At 45.5% G+C, this 13802-nt stretch overlaps 1 protein-coding gene across 1 annotated transcript in view; it reads left to right on the plus strand.

The window, feature by feature from the left end:
* The first annotated feature begins 2578 nt into the window (after positions 1 to 2578).
* Positions 2579 to 13802, plus strand: part of LOC135917243 (hepatocyte growth factor receptor-like) — a 594900-nt gene continuing 583676 nt past the window's right edge. The window contains exons 1-2 of the mRNA XM_070538625.1: positions 2579 to 2668; positions 3290 to 3361. The gene's annotated coding sequence lies outside the window, so the exon portion shown is untranslated. The remainder of the gene's footprint in view (positions 2669 to 3289; positions 3362 to 13802) is intronic.

Raw genomic sequence — 13802 nt, forward strand, 5'->3', positions numbered from 1 at the left:
ACAAACACGGATCAGCTCATAAGGCTCTACGAATTTTGTCGTGGACAGTGACTTGATAAATTCTTTGTCACTAGAGATGCATATCCATATTTAGTTTTCTCTTTGCTCTCTTTATTTATTTTATCCACTTTAATTTGTCTAGTGGCTTTATTGGGATCATGAAAAGTTAGGTATAGAACTTTAAAACTCGTTGTCTTTTTGTTTTCTATACACGCTTTCTTCACAAAAAGCTAGCTACGTGAGTGAGTGAGTGAGTGAGTGAGTGAGTGAGTGAGTGAGTGAGTGAGTGAGTGAGTGAGTGAGTGAGTGAGTGAGTGAGTGGAGTGAGTGAGTGAGTGAGTGAGTGAGTGAGTGAGTGAGTGAGTGAGTGAGTGAGTGAGTGAGTGAGTGAGTGAGTGAGTGAGTGAGTGAACTTTATTTCGAATCAGAACGATTCGCGTCCGGCGAGTTAGTGGGCTGGGGCAGCCGCCGGGGTTACGGCCAAGAGTTCCTACCTCTCGGCGGCTTCCTTGGCCCGCTGGACTGCCCGGAGTTGATCTTCTAGGTTCGAGCTGAGTAGCGCAGCATGTCATCACGCGCGGATGCTGTCGATGGAAGCTTCGCTCGCATTGTCCTGTGTTAGTTCCTGGCATTCCCATAGCATGTGTTCTAGCGTGGCTCTGGTGCCACACACGCGAAACCGGATATAATTTGGCCAATAAAAGCGTGGTATCGCTTCGACCCGTTCCTAGAGTACATGGGTCTCGAAGACCAAGTTCAAACACGAACATGAACATGGCTGTGACATTTGATATGTAATTTCCACAGTTCTCATAACCTGCACACAAATGAACCATTTCCTCCGTTCACAAGTCTCACTCCAGCACTTATTGCGGCTGTATTTTGTTCGCTATAAGCAAATGATTGAAGCATGTAGCAAAGATGAACGCCATAGAATTGCACATTTTGTTTTTTTACTGTATAGTAAGTAGTACATTTTTCGGCACCACTCTGTCTACTCTCATACTGAGGACTGTGACTAGAGGAGAAGCTGCAAGACCACTCGATATCATTTCTTTTCAGCGATACTCACGCAAACCAGATGTCGCAACCTCTTCTGCGATTACGCATCTCTACAGTTTTCCTTCCAATGTATAAAACAGGAATGATTTCCAACTTAAAGTACGCGTTCTCTTCCCCTGTACAAAGTTGTTTCATAACTCTTTTATTCCCAATTAATCCAACGAATAGAATCACCTGCCCACTTCTATTGCCGAATTGACCGATACTTAAAAGGAAGAGGTCCGGGCACTGACCAAAATGGTTTAAAATAGTTATTTATGTTGCGGCTTCCCCGCGGCTCCCGTGGGGTAGCCGGAACGTAAATAACTAGTTTAAACCATATTTGTCGGTGTCCGGACCTCTTCCTTTTAAGTATGCATCATCCCGACCACACGGCGTTCCGTCATACTCTCGACTTCATCGAATTGACCGATGTACGTATTTGCATTTAAGGCTGAATTTGTAACGTTATTTATACATCATAGAAGCCTCATTGTAACATACATTATAGCAGCCTCAGTGAATATACAGCGCAGCTGTTGCAGGACCACTACACCTGCTCATGGGGACATGAAGTATTTTATTACTTTAGAGTAATGGTAGTGATAACCGCTTTGTGGTTGCTGTGGTAGACGGTGGTGCCTTCCGCGCCAATTTTCGCTACATTCTTGACGAAGACCAAATCCAAACATGATCTGTACCGCGTGGTTCGTTGATTTGGGTTGTTGTAGCTTGCGAGTCCAAAGTTGTCCCTGACAAACGACAGGAATCAGTCCTTCTTGTCGGGTTTCGTAATGTCAACATTAAAGTCGCCGATGATAACCACTGGTGTTCCTCGCCCTTGTCTCACCCATGCAAAGTTATTTCGCATGAAGTTCTCGATGACTGTTTTTTGTGTTTCAGGCTTGATGTGGAGTGTGAAGATTAGCATTCCGTCACCGGTCTTTACACCACATACATATACCCAATGAGTGGCATTGGTCCCTGGCTCTAACACGCGTCGAGAATCGGCATAGGACGCCCTTCTGAATTTTTCGCGGGCTAGTCTTCAAATATGTGGTTCAGATGCGTGTTTTGTTCATGTTCTTTATCGAAATGAATGATGTTCTGTGTGTTGTTTGCGCGATTCCAAAGAATGTAGGCACTTTCTCGCTTCACTTTGCCATGTGCTTGAAGCCTTCTTCACCTCCGCGGTGGGTGGGCCCGGTATTGAACCACCTCCAGGATCGGCCCACATTTTTGTTCACGGACGGGGACACGAAAAGCGCCGACCACCGAGAGGCTAACAGCTTCACTGTAACAAGTAAATAAAGAAACAAAAACAATAAAGGAAACAAATACAATCGTTATTCAGGTAGTGGGGACTTGGCTCATAGGGAGTGATCATTTTACGTGCTCTCGTTATTTGTGTAGTCAAAATAATATTTTCTCCTAAGTTATTTCGCCTTTCGAGTGTCTAGTCTAGTGTCTTCGTACCGTGCATTGTCATCATTTCTTACATAATCCACCAACATCCCCCGCGTGTCACCGATATTTCCAGCTGGCCTCGACGTTTCCGAAGTGCGTCCCACGGGACCATGGTGGCTCAATTCAATTATACCGAGGCGCTCTCTGCAGCGGCGCTCAGGTAGGATTCGTTCGAACAGTTTCACCTACCTCCGCGCGCGCGGTTGGCAGGCAGGAGCTGCGGAGAAATTGCTTGCCTCGGTGCCACAAACAGACTCTACTATTTTTACTTCTTTCTTATCATATTGCTGCCACTTGTAGATACTTACGGCGTGGGCAATGCATCAATATTGATTTTCAGTTACTAATGTCAACTGGATTGCGCTGTTTTTGATTCGAGACATCTCCGCCTACTCGTTTTGATGCTATTGCGTGCAGCACACTCCTGCGGCCTATGCGGTTGTGTCCCGGCCTCTACCATTCTTCCACAAATACGAACACTTCGCATTACGTAAACGTCAACTACAGTTGAGTCTGCGAATCTATTTTCCCCTTGCTTCGTTTGTCAGCAGCATGGTCATGCAAGGTTCAAAAAGTAATGGGCAACCGCAGCTCACCAATACTATTATCGAAGAGTTGAACGCCCTGTATTTATCCTTTAGGGACGCGCCATTGATCTGGACAGAGCACTCATTAAATTTTTTGCTTTTGTAGAGCGGGCTATATTAAGCGTTTTCGCATGTTCCCATCATTTCGTGTGTGCTCACATACACTTGAAATGCGTTGTTCCTTTTTGTTCTAGCCCTTGTTCCCATAACGGAGTGTGACGAAGGCGCATTAAGGCACCTTACAGCGCAGCTCACTTACAGTAGAGGTAAGTGATCCACTTAACGAAATTTTACGTTCGATGTTTATGTATACGTCATCCCCATTCGTTACCTTCCGGGTTATGAACTTTAGTGAGTTGATCGTCGCTGCTCGTGCCAGAAGGAACGGAATCTTTCTTGTTTGTTTATTTTTTGTTTTGCACCATTTGCAAACCTAAATCTTGCAGCCCTGTCATGTATTAAAGGACGCCGTGGGCAAACTAAGGCGCAGATAGAGCAAGAGAAAACGTAACATTCAAAACAAAAACGCAGGACACTGTAAATAGTGCACTAAACAACAATAGGTGTATCATGAAATGCCACGAAATATTCCATGATATGAAGACGAATCATGTGGTATCTACTAACTTTTCAAGAATTCATTTAATCTTCCAGTTAAAGAAGAACAGCATTTGTAATTTTTAATAGTGTATTGATAGCAAGGATCTCGGGGAAGAAATTAGGCAAGGGCTGACTACCCTACGAGAAATATCGATATATCTGTATATTATTTCCACACATTTTGGAGGAGGTATAGTTTAACCTGAAGGAGCTTAAATATCTGCAATAACCATGTATTCCCGGTGCGCAAGAAGGCGGTCGGTGTATGCAGGTAGATGTGTCGTTCTTGAATTGCAGACCAGGGTAGTGGCGCAGAAACATGCTGGTGAAAACCATTTTCATGCCATGGAGTGGTAGCTTCTGTCATCGAAGAGTTACGCGAGAGAACGAAATAGTGCGGTGAAAAGCAAGTTGAGTAGATGTCAGGCCGATACTTGAGCTTGACGTACGTATAGACCGCTTGCTGTGTGTATCCTTGAAGGTTGTTTATGTATGTAGCTTCTATGGTGGTCTGCAGGTAACTGATGTTTCATTTTTGCTTATCGCTGATGGTGAATGGGGGGGGGGGGGGGGTAGCATAATTGTGTAACTTCGTCATCCTAAACGAACGCAGACGCTCTGTGGGTTCGGAATCGGAAGAACCCAGGCGGTTTACTATACGATGTCATGAACAGCCGCTTTTATTGGGCTTCAGACACGAACTAGTTTAGTGCACTTTGGCTCACATAGGGCCCCTGCGTATGAAAGGGCAGTGGCACGAAAACACTCTATATGTATGGAACGAATAGTTGACTCAAGGGAATTGAGAAAGCTGATATATAAAGTGCCGGTGGCACATGGCGACATAGCAGGCGCAAATGAGCCTTCTTACTTTGATTTCAATTTTGTGCTCACTCTCTTCAGATTATTTGTGATCGTGGTCATCAACGCCGGCACTGAGCCAGCAGAGATGGCTGCTGGTCCTACAACATAGCGCGCAAGCCCTGCGAGCGCTAAAACAACCGCTGGACGAAGTGCCAGAATTGCGAGCAAATATTAAGAAAGAAAAAGTGCTTGTGAAGCCACAGGAAGGCGCAAGAGTAATCAGGCTAGCACACCTTCCTAGGGGTGGGCAGCGCAACCCGGACGAAAGACAAAAGGAAGTACACTATAGGAGCGCAGACTAACAACGAGTTTATTTTTTCAAACAAGCGAATAAAATATGCAGAAAATGTGAACACGTGTAAAGTGATGCTTACAAGGGTGGAATGGTGTTAGCCTTTCTTGCCATTCAAAAACTCAGTTTCCTTATCTTGCAGAGCGACAGAAGTCTGGCTGACGCATGCCCCTGAGTTTACATGCATGAAGTAGGCTTCCACAATCTCGCTGTTGATTTGATTCACATTTTTATACAATATTTCGCTTTGTTCAAACAAAGCTTTGCATAAGCAATCTCTACAATAGAATCTCGTATCGTGTACTTCCTTTTGTCTTCCGTCTGGGTTGCGCTGCCCACCACTACGAACATGTTCAATTATCAACTCGCCCAGCTTGCCGTGTTAATTTAGCACAGCTTCCCTCGCTCCCACAAAAGTTAGTATGGCCGAGCGCAGTTTTCTCTCCGTATTCTAGATATTTTTCACGGTAGCGGCTGGCATTCTTAAAGTCTAACGTGTAGGATCATAGACCTCATAAGCTTAAGCAGCCGAAATATAACCTACTGCGACGAGATGTCTTGAGAGCAGCGGCCTAGGACTTTGCGCTCTTCACTCTTTTTTTTTTTTTGGCCCTCATGCTATTTGCTCTTTTTATCCCCGTGACCTCATCGCCCCGTAAAGAATAGCCAACCAGAACTACCTTCGGTTAACATCCATGACTTTCTCCCTCACTCTATGTTGATCTATGCTAATGGAACTCTTTACTACATCGGTTTGTTGTTTCCTGCTTCACTGGCACAAACTTGCGAGCCGTGTGGGGTCTTAAATTTCCACAGCTCTAAATGAAGAAAAACAGAAGAAAAGAAACGCCCTTACACGTAGCAGACGATATGCAAACACATTGCGCATCACCAACAAATTTATGCACAACTTTTTTGGGGGTCTGCAACTTGTATGACTCACCTGTTTAATGAGCGATTATTAACCCTGAACTTGTCGAACTCATTAGCGAACATGTGCTGTCACCAGTGCTGAATGACGTGGATTGGATTGGATTGCGGAATAGCAAGTAACTGAAGTGTACTACGTCACTGAGCTGCTTGAGGAGCTTGGCGGGTACGTCACGTGACATAGCACGCATGACAGCACGTGCGCGCGCGTCGGTTTCCATTAGGCGACAGACGCAAGAATGTAATGGGCGAATCATAGTGAATCTTACCAGCCAGCCATGCCGTACAAACCATCAGTGCTCTTATTATGCCATATGCCTCAGGCGCTGTGTGTACAATTGTAGAGGCAATGATAGTTCATCAAAAGCAGGTACGCTGATCAAGAATAATGATATTTCAAGCATCTCATATACATCTCTAAACACTTCTGATTGGATCTGTGCTGCAAGTTTGAATAATATATGTGAAAAGAGAGAGAGAGAGAAATTGAGTGGGAAAGGCAGGGGGTTTAACCGGAATAGCCTCTGGTTTGCCCCCTTGCCCTAGAGGAAGGATAATGGGGGATAAAAGACGGCAAGAATAGAGAACAGGTAAAGCAAAGGCATGACCAAAAAAAATGGAGGAGGTGGGTAGGCTGCGTGGGGACTACAGTCTAATAGGCCACTCGAACGCAAAACGTTTCAAGAAAGCCTTGACCTATCTCATGGCGTGACTTTTCCATAGGCCGGCGTTCCAGGATTGTCTGCTCCGGAAGCGGTCAGTCATCAAGACTGGCCAATGCGGTCGCGAGTGACGGCCTGTGTGCGCTGTATTGAGGACAACGGCAAGAAAAAAAAAAGACGCGTTCAACAGTTTCCTCGCTGCCACAGTGGTCATACGCAGCACCATCTTGCCTTTTGATGTGGCAAGCGAACCATTTTGTGAAATCGACGTCAAGTGATAGTCGGCAAAGTACTGTTGTCTCGACTCGGTACAGTTCAGGTGGAAAACGAAAGCGAAGACAGGGGTCAAGTCGATGCAGACGTGTGCGCTGAAAACTAGGTGTGTTCCACAACGCTTTTGTGACATCATATGGCAGAACTCGAAGTTTCACTGCTGTATCTATTCTTGAGAGCGATATTGGTTCTTTCACGCCGTCTTCATGAGCAGATGAAGCAGCTTCTTCGGCGTGTTCGTTGCCCATTACGCGAGTGTGGATAGGAAGCCACTGAAATGTGACGTCGTGTCCTTGCTCGACGAGGTGACGAAAGTGCTCTCTGATTTCTAAAGGTAGTTCTTCGTAGGGTACGCGGCGTGAGGTGGAAAGCAAGCGATATATGAAGTGTTTTAGTAAAAGAGTTAGGAAGGTAGACGGCTTGATGATCACTCTCGGCGTCCATATGTCATGTAAACAGTTCACTTCTTTTATTGTTTTTTTTTCTCGCAACGTTTTACCTCAGGCATCCTTTACTAATAGCTGGTTAGCTGCTACCAAGTATGCCAGGCATAAAATAGCGTTCTTAATGGTGGTGGAGGCGGTGGGCTGTAGCAACAGGCTGGTTTAGCCTGGCGATCAAGGCCTGCAACTGCTTCGCCCGAGCGTCTCTTACAATATCACTGTGATATTTCACCACAGGTCCACCAAACAAGTCTCTCTCACGAATGTAATAAGAAGACGTGAAGCTTCTTTGCGGGCTGTAACTGATCCTTCTGGGAACAAAAGGTGTTGGAGGCACGCATGCGCAAGCTCCTTATTTTGCAGGTTCTCTAGAAGAGCGTTCCTTTCATCTTGGTATTTCGGGCACGACCATAGAAAGTGTTATATGTCTTCTGTCTCGTCGCATGCTGTACAGTTGGGAGAATTGATACGGCTCGACTTAAATAACCATCCATGGTACATGATTAGATCCTGTCATTCGATATAGAAGTGAGGCTTCCTCTCGTTGAAATCTCTTGGTTGCGCAGAGCTTATGTGGTGGAATCCAAAGCAACCCAAAGTTATTATCAATGTTATATTATTTAACTTGATTACTCTTTGGGGCCTTGACTTTATAGGAGGAGGCTAGAGCACTGCATATGCAAGAGCATTAGCTTTTACAGCGCAGCTGTATATGCGGACCCTGTGCCGTCGTTGTCGGACTTCGCTAAAAAGTAGCCACGTGACTTAGCGGGAGAGGAAAAGAAGAGCTCAACAGGGAGAAAGGGGTTGGAGCAACCCCTTTCCTCCGGAGACGATATTATCTTATATGCTAATCCTATACAACCATCACACGATACATTCTCGGCGATCGATCCAGGTCTCCATCGGATTTATCGACGGTTAATTTCACCCTGCCGCGAAAGAAACGAACGTTATGCTGGCAGTTTGCGGTCAACGAACAGTTCCCAGCTATTGAAACGTGACACTAGGAGCGTGTAGCTGCCGGCAATTCTTGCGCCAGCAATAAGTGCAGGCAGCCACTTCAATCGTCAAAACAATTGCAGCGCCCGCACCTCCAGTGGTGGGCCTTGCGCCGAATATGCAGAGCTTTGGATTAGTGGTTCCGCACATTCCATCCAAGCTACAACTATGGGAGGACCACGAGTAATGCGTACTCCTGAGTAAGAAGCTGCCTACCGCAACCGTCAGCGAGAGTAGGCTCGTGAGCGGGCTCGTCGTCGTAGGGCCGACCCCGAGCTGCGCGCCAGAGATGCCGAGTTTAAACGGCAGTGCTCCTAAAGCATGATCACCACGAGAAGCACGCAAAAGCGAAAATGAGGTGAAAGAATGGTGAAACAAAAGATTTGAAATGTAGACTGCTTGCGAAGTTTGACCTGCACGGTGTAACACTCGGTGTAACTAACACATCTTCGCTGTTCGACCATCTTCAGGGACTGGAAGGGGCGGTGATTTTTCATTGTCAGAAATACGAGTGTGGGAAGGAATCCACTTAAACTTTACTGTGAAGCCATTGTTGCCGAGTTCTTTCACGAGAGCTAGCGATTTGCACGGAAACTCGACGGATGGTAGACCACGATATAGCCGTTGCAGCGCATCTTTTGAGTCCGTAAGAAGAACCACATTTTGTTGAGGCAATGTCTATAGTTTGCGTAGAGCAGCAGCTTTTGCCACACCGTCCACAACTGTCGACGAGGGGGGAGGGGAAGAAAAAAAAAAGAAAGAAAGAAAGAAAGAAAGAAAGAAAGAAGGAAAGAAAGAAAGAAAGAAAGAAAGAAAGAAAGAAAGGAAGAAAGAAAGAAAGAAAGAAAGAAAGAAAGAAAGAAAGAAAAAATATTCCTACATAAAGCCTGCATATATAATGCCGGCTCACAGAAGTACTTAAAGTGCATAAATCTGTAAATGAAATGGCAAATTATATTGAACGGATTCTTTGATTTATTTTCCTTTACTTAGCTTTTAAGTATGTGCCATTGGTTTCTAATTCTGGTGGGTTGGCCCGTTCCTGGCCAACTTTCCAGAATGGGTATGCCCCACTGTTACGCAAGAAGTACATAATCCCCAAATGTTGGTTGATACGTCTCGTACTTTTTTTGTGCATGCACCTGTCATCACCAAATTGTACGCGTCTGCATTAGCTGTGAAGCATTTAATTAAATGCTCTACTTAAGCTTCGCTTCTCCTAGATCCCCAACATATGTGCATTGGATCTGCATGAGTTTTCTTTTTAGTTTCCCGTTAAGGCTCTCCTCTGTCGCGATATTACTTTTCTTCATTCCTTTGGTGACTCCAATTTTTTGTCGAAGGATGACTGTGAACAGTTTGTGCCCTAAGGCTTGCAAGACCGTGTGTCGTATTTCTTTTCAGCTGAAGTCGGTGCGCACAGAAGTGATCGCGCTTTAGCAACCATGTACTTATGTCGTGATAGAGCATGCTGCTGTGGTGAGAGCGGGTTAGGAAACTAACCGAGGGCCATAAAACAAGATCCATTCAGTGATATAATGCGACAGGCCAGCATCGCGTACCTGCCGGTGAGCAAGATCAAAGGAGATATTTCTAATAACCGGTAGGCATCAGAGCATCTCGTTTGCCGCAGTTATAGTCAGCAGGCACCTGGGAAGCCACGGGGCTTAATGCAATAAAGGTGCACTGGTCTTGGGACAGCGGAATGTCGGGATCTATTGCAGGCGGGGTAATTATGCAAACCCGTGCTTCCGAGGACGTTAAACAGCGCACACTAATAATGAGCCCTTAGTTGATGCTAATCCTTTAACATCCGGCATGCAGTTGCAACATATGCATCGTGTTGTTGTTACTATAGCTGTGAAGCGATGTTTTTTGGTAGCCTACACTTGTGCTGAAACACCCTCGAAGCCGATGGCGAGGTAAGTGCTCCAACTAATTTATGGCTTCATTGGTGTGAATCGTTAACGACTGACGCCGTAATGAAGGTGGGTCAACCATGAATTACGGTTTCGGCGAATCGCTTCACGTTTATCGAGCTTATAAACCGGTGTATCAAGGGTTTGAGGCACACGGTGCAGCTCCTTGCTGCGTCCATACCTTCTGCTCTTCGTCAAAACGTGAACGACTCTTTCTCTCTCTTCTGAACACGAGGTCGCGAGTTCGACTCCAAGCCGCAGCGACTGCGTTCCGATGACGACCCAAGACCCAAGGGCGCTCGTGTGCGTTAATGGAATCAAGGTGGTCACACCTAATCCTTAGACCCTCAGCTGTGGCCCTCCCTCTCAAATTCAGTGTACATAGCACCTCTCTGAACCTGATAAAGGCGAGTCGAGTCGGCTAATCGAAATGAAGTTTGGCTATCGAGCTCGCATAAATGACAGTCGGTTGGATTGCATAGGTGACCATCTGATCAAGACATAGGTCAACGCAGCCGCCGGGGGTTAACTCAGCACAACTCCACCGGGAAATGGGCTTGTGAACAGGGTAGGGTGACATCGGTAGCTTGCAGCATGCAACGGAGGACCAACTGTTGTGTTTAAGCTTTGCCACTTCGTCTCCACGCAAACGAGTTTACGTACACTCGGTCTAGTCGTAGCATGTCAGCTAAACCGCTGACCCGACCCATTAACCTTGAAGTTCAAATCTGCCTAAAACGGACGCAGCCGACGGAAGGTGAAGTCATAAGCATATAAATTATGTGTCTGATGCCAATGTTGCGCGTAATGGCTCACATTGTGAAAGGTTCAATACGTCTGCTTGACCTTGTTTGGGGATTTGAGCACGGTGCCTTCGAGGCGATGCACTTTGAAGGCTGCTGCATTGTTGGACAGCGTGGGCTCGGCGTTCTTTGCGCATTCCTGCTATTTTCAGTCGAGACACAAAGTAGAGCGACGAACTATCAACTGTTCTCGTGGGCCCTTATTGAAAGGTGCCATCCATTATTTTCTACTTGAAGAAGTCAGAACACAACATTATAGCTCTATTTTCTATCTGTAGCGACAGACACACTATACCAAAATTGATTTTTAAGCACCGCAGCGGTTGCACGGACCTAATACCACGTTACTCTCTAGAACAGTTCTTTCCACTTTGATCCAATCCTTCGCTGTTTCGTCGGAGCATTTGTGAGCTTTGTGGTTGAAAATGTAAGAACAAAAACAAGGCGTTATTGCTGTATCATGTAGGCCATTAGCGAAGTCACTTTTGTATTACATTATGGTGGTGGAAAACAAGTGCCTAATTTTTAAATGGCCACTGACATTACCACTTCGATATGAACGGACTCTGGAGAAAGAGTTGGGGATAAAAACGAGGCCTTCTTCAGCGGCTTGCAGTGTGCGATAAGCGACTAAGGCTGTGTGTTAGGAATCATGACTTATATATGTCATTATCGGCGCCTCGTCTGGCTGGATTTTTCCCGAGTCCGCCAAAGAGCCAAGCTAGAGTAAAAATTACGGTCGAGCATTAGCCTTTTGTAATTTATACTGTGTTCGCTTCCGTTTATTCGGATTTGCACCCATGGCCTTTTTTATTTCGATAAACGGATCCGAAGCTGAAGCTTCTGGAGTGACTCATGTATTTCAGTTTGCCCACGTTTGCCAGTCAGACATAAATAGCGAGTCACTATTTCGTCCTGACGGCTTATGTGACATTGTGTATTTACGATATCTGGTTTAGTAGATTGCAGCCTCTTTATCATCACTGACAGCGCCTTATAAGGGAAATGGAACTCAAACACCGACGCTACGGTTGGGAGCAGCTTCGCGCTGTCCCAAGACCCATATAGAACGCTAGCTTTATCACGACGAAACAAATGTGCACTTTTCGTTGTTTTACGTGCGCCTGGTTTAAAGATTTGTTCCTCCCTTCTGTTGTGGCCATTTTACCAAAGCCATTACAAAGGATTACCAGGAGGCGACAATATTTTTTGTGACTATATTACAGAGTAATTTGAAAGACAGCCACATTTCAACGATTGCAGTATTATGTTCTTTGAACATGGATCAAGAAAACTTCCAGAAGATGACTCACAGAGCATAACTGCTTTTTTCTTTCTCTGGAAAGTGCTGGCTGCTGTAAATATCCCGACTAGCTTCCACTTTCGGCTTAAACTTTCTATGTTTTTAAAGCCTGTTTGTGAGGCGCTAGAATATTGCAGCTTACGCGTCCTGCGATAGGATCGCGATGACGATGTTGTGAATGCTATTTTAAAAATGAGAGCACAGTGGCACCTGGCTCTCGTGCTTAACCTCCTATGACATAATCAAATAAGCGTCACGCAATACCGTTAAGTGAGTTCTTATTGTCACCGGGGCGTCTTGCGAACCTGAAAAATGACTTGCTTGACCAGATGGCACGGGCACATGCTCTCAGGAGTGTTTCCTTGTATATGTACAAAAACTTGACTTCTCCAGTTTGCTAAGGTACACGCGCATTTTGCTTGTCTGATCACGTAGATACAAATTTGACATAATCTGGTTCGTTAGCCTTGCTTTTCATCCTGTATCACCCGCCATGTCATCGCTGGCTTTTGAAGTGAGCTGCACATTCTTTTTTTTTTTTTGCCGTCGAATATGATGCAGTGACACGTCTCACACAATGTATTAACTTTCTCGAAATCCGGTGGGAACAAAATGATTAAACGCTTGACAAATAATGCCGCCTGCATCCAGCTCTGTTACAATCGAGTATTTTAGCTTATCGTATGGCACCTGATTTTGAAAGGGATGAAAGGCGATGCCCACAATGGTGGACGCTGCGTCTGAGAAGGTTACATAAAATAAGTATACTACAGTAAAAAAAAGTTAGTGACGATGCATAGAACCACATGACACTTAAACAGATTAGGTGAAATGAATACTCACTAAGGCAATTCACAAGGATAAGTCGCATAAAACACAGGCACATAAACCAACGCATGCCTCCTATCCCATACATCAGTGGCCAGGTCGAACCGTAGTTTCCTCAACCAACCAGATCTATCCGCCTGGAATGAATCTCGCCACAATGCGCGTCGGGACATACCCAGGAATTTTGGGCATTGCCCCTGCGGCCATCTGTTGAACTTCGCCACAGTGCACCAGCGTAATTCAATGGACAACATTTTGAAAAATGATACTTCTGAAGGTCTCCCGCATTTCCATGCCCGTATTCGCAACTTTTCGGCTGTGTTAAACGAGTGTTTTATCCCTGACCAAAACACTGTTGTAACGCAGCAAGAACGTTACGACTAAGTGCCATGATACAACGCCTTCGTTGCTTCTGTGCCAATGATGCGCACGGCCAATGTACAAAATTCCTGGACATGCTCGTGACGAAATCGTTGCTGCTTGTTACATATACCTGCTAATTTCGTTAAATGTACTATGTACTAAATCAACAAAGGCACATAGCGACTGATATTCCCCACCTGGGATCGAAGGAACAACGTGCGTATCAAACGTTGGGAAACAAAAAGTCCACAGCGACAGACACACACATACTAGACATACTAACGCGCGAGCGCCTTCACTTTGCATTACCCTCTCGAGTCACAGCCACCGCTAAACAAGTAGGAGAATAAATTAAAAAGGAAACGAACGGGGTAGCAACTGCCGAACTCGGTCTCCTTGCCCGTGACACATGTAATACACGCCCT

This window comes from Dermacentor albipictus, chromosome 5 (assembly GCF_038994185.2).
Source record: "Dermacentor albipictus isolate Rhodes 1998 colony chromosome 5, USDA_Dalb.pri_finalv2, whole genome shotgun sequence".
NCBI lineage: Eukaryota > Metazoa > Arthropoda > Arachnida > Ixodida > Ixodidae > Dermacentor > Dermacentor albipictus.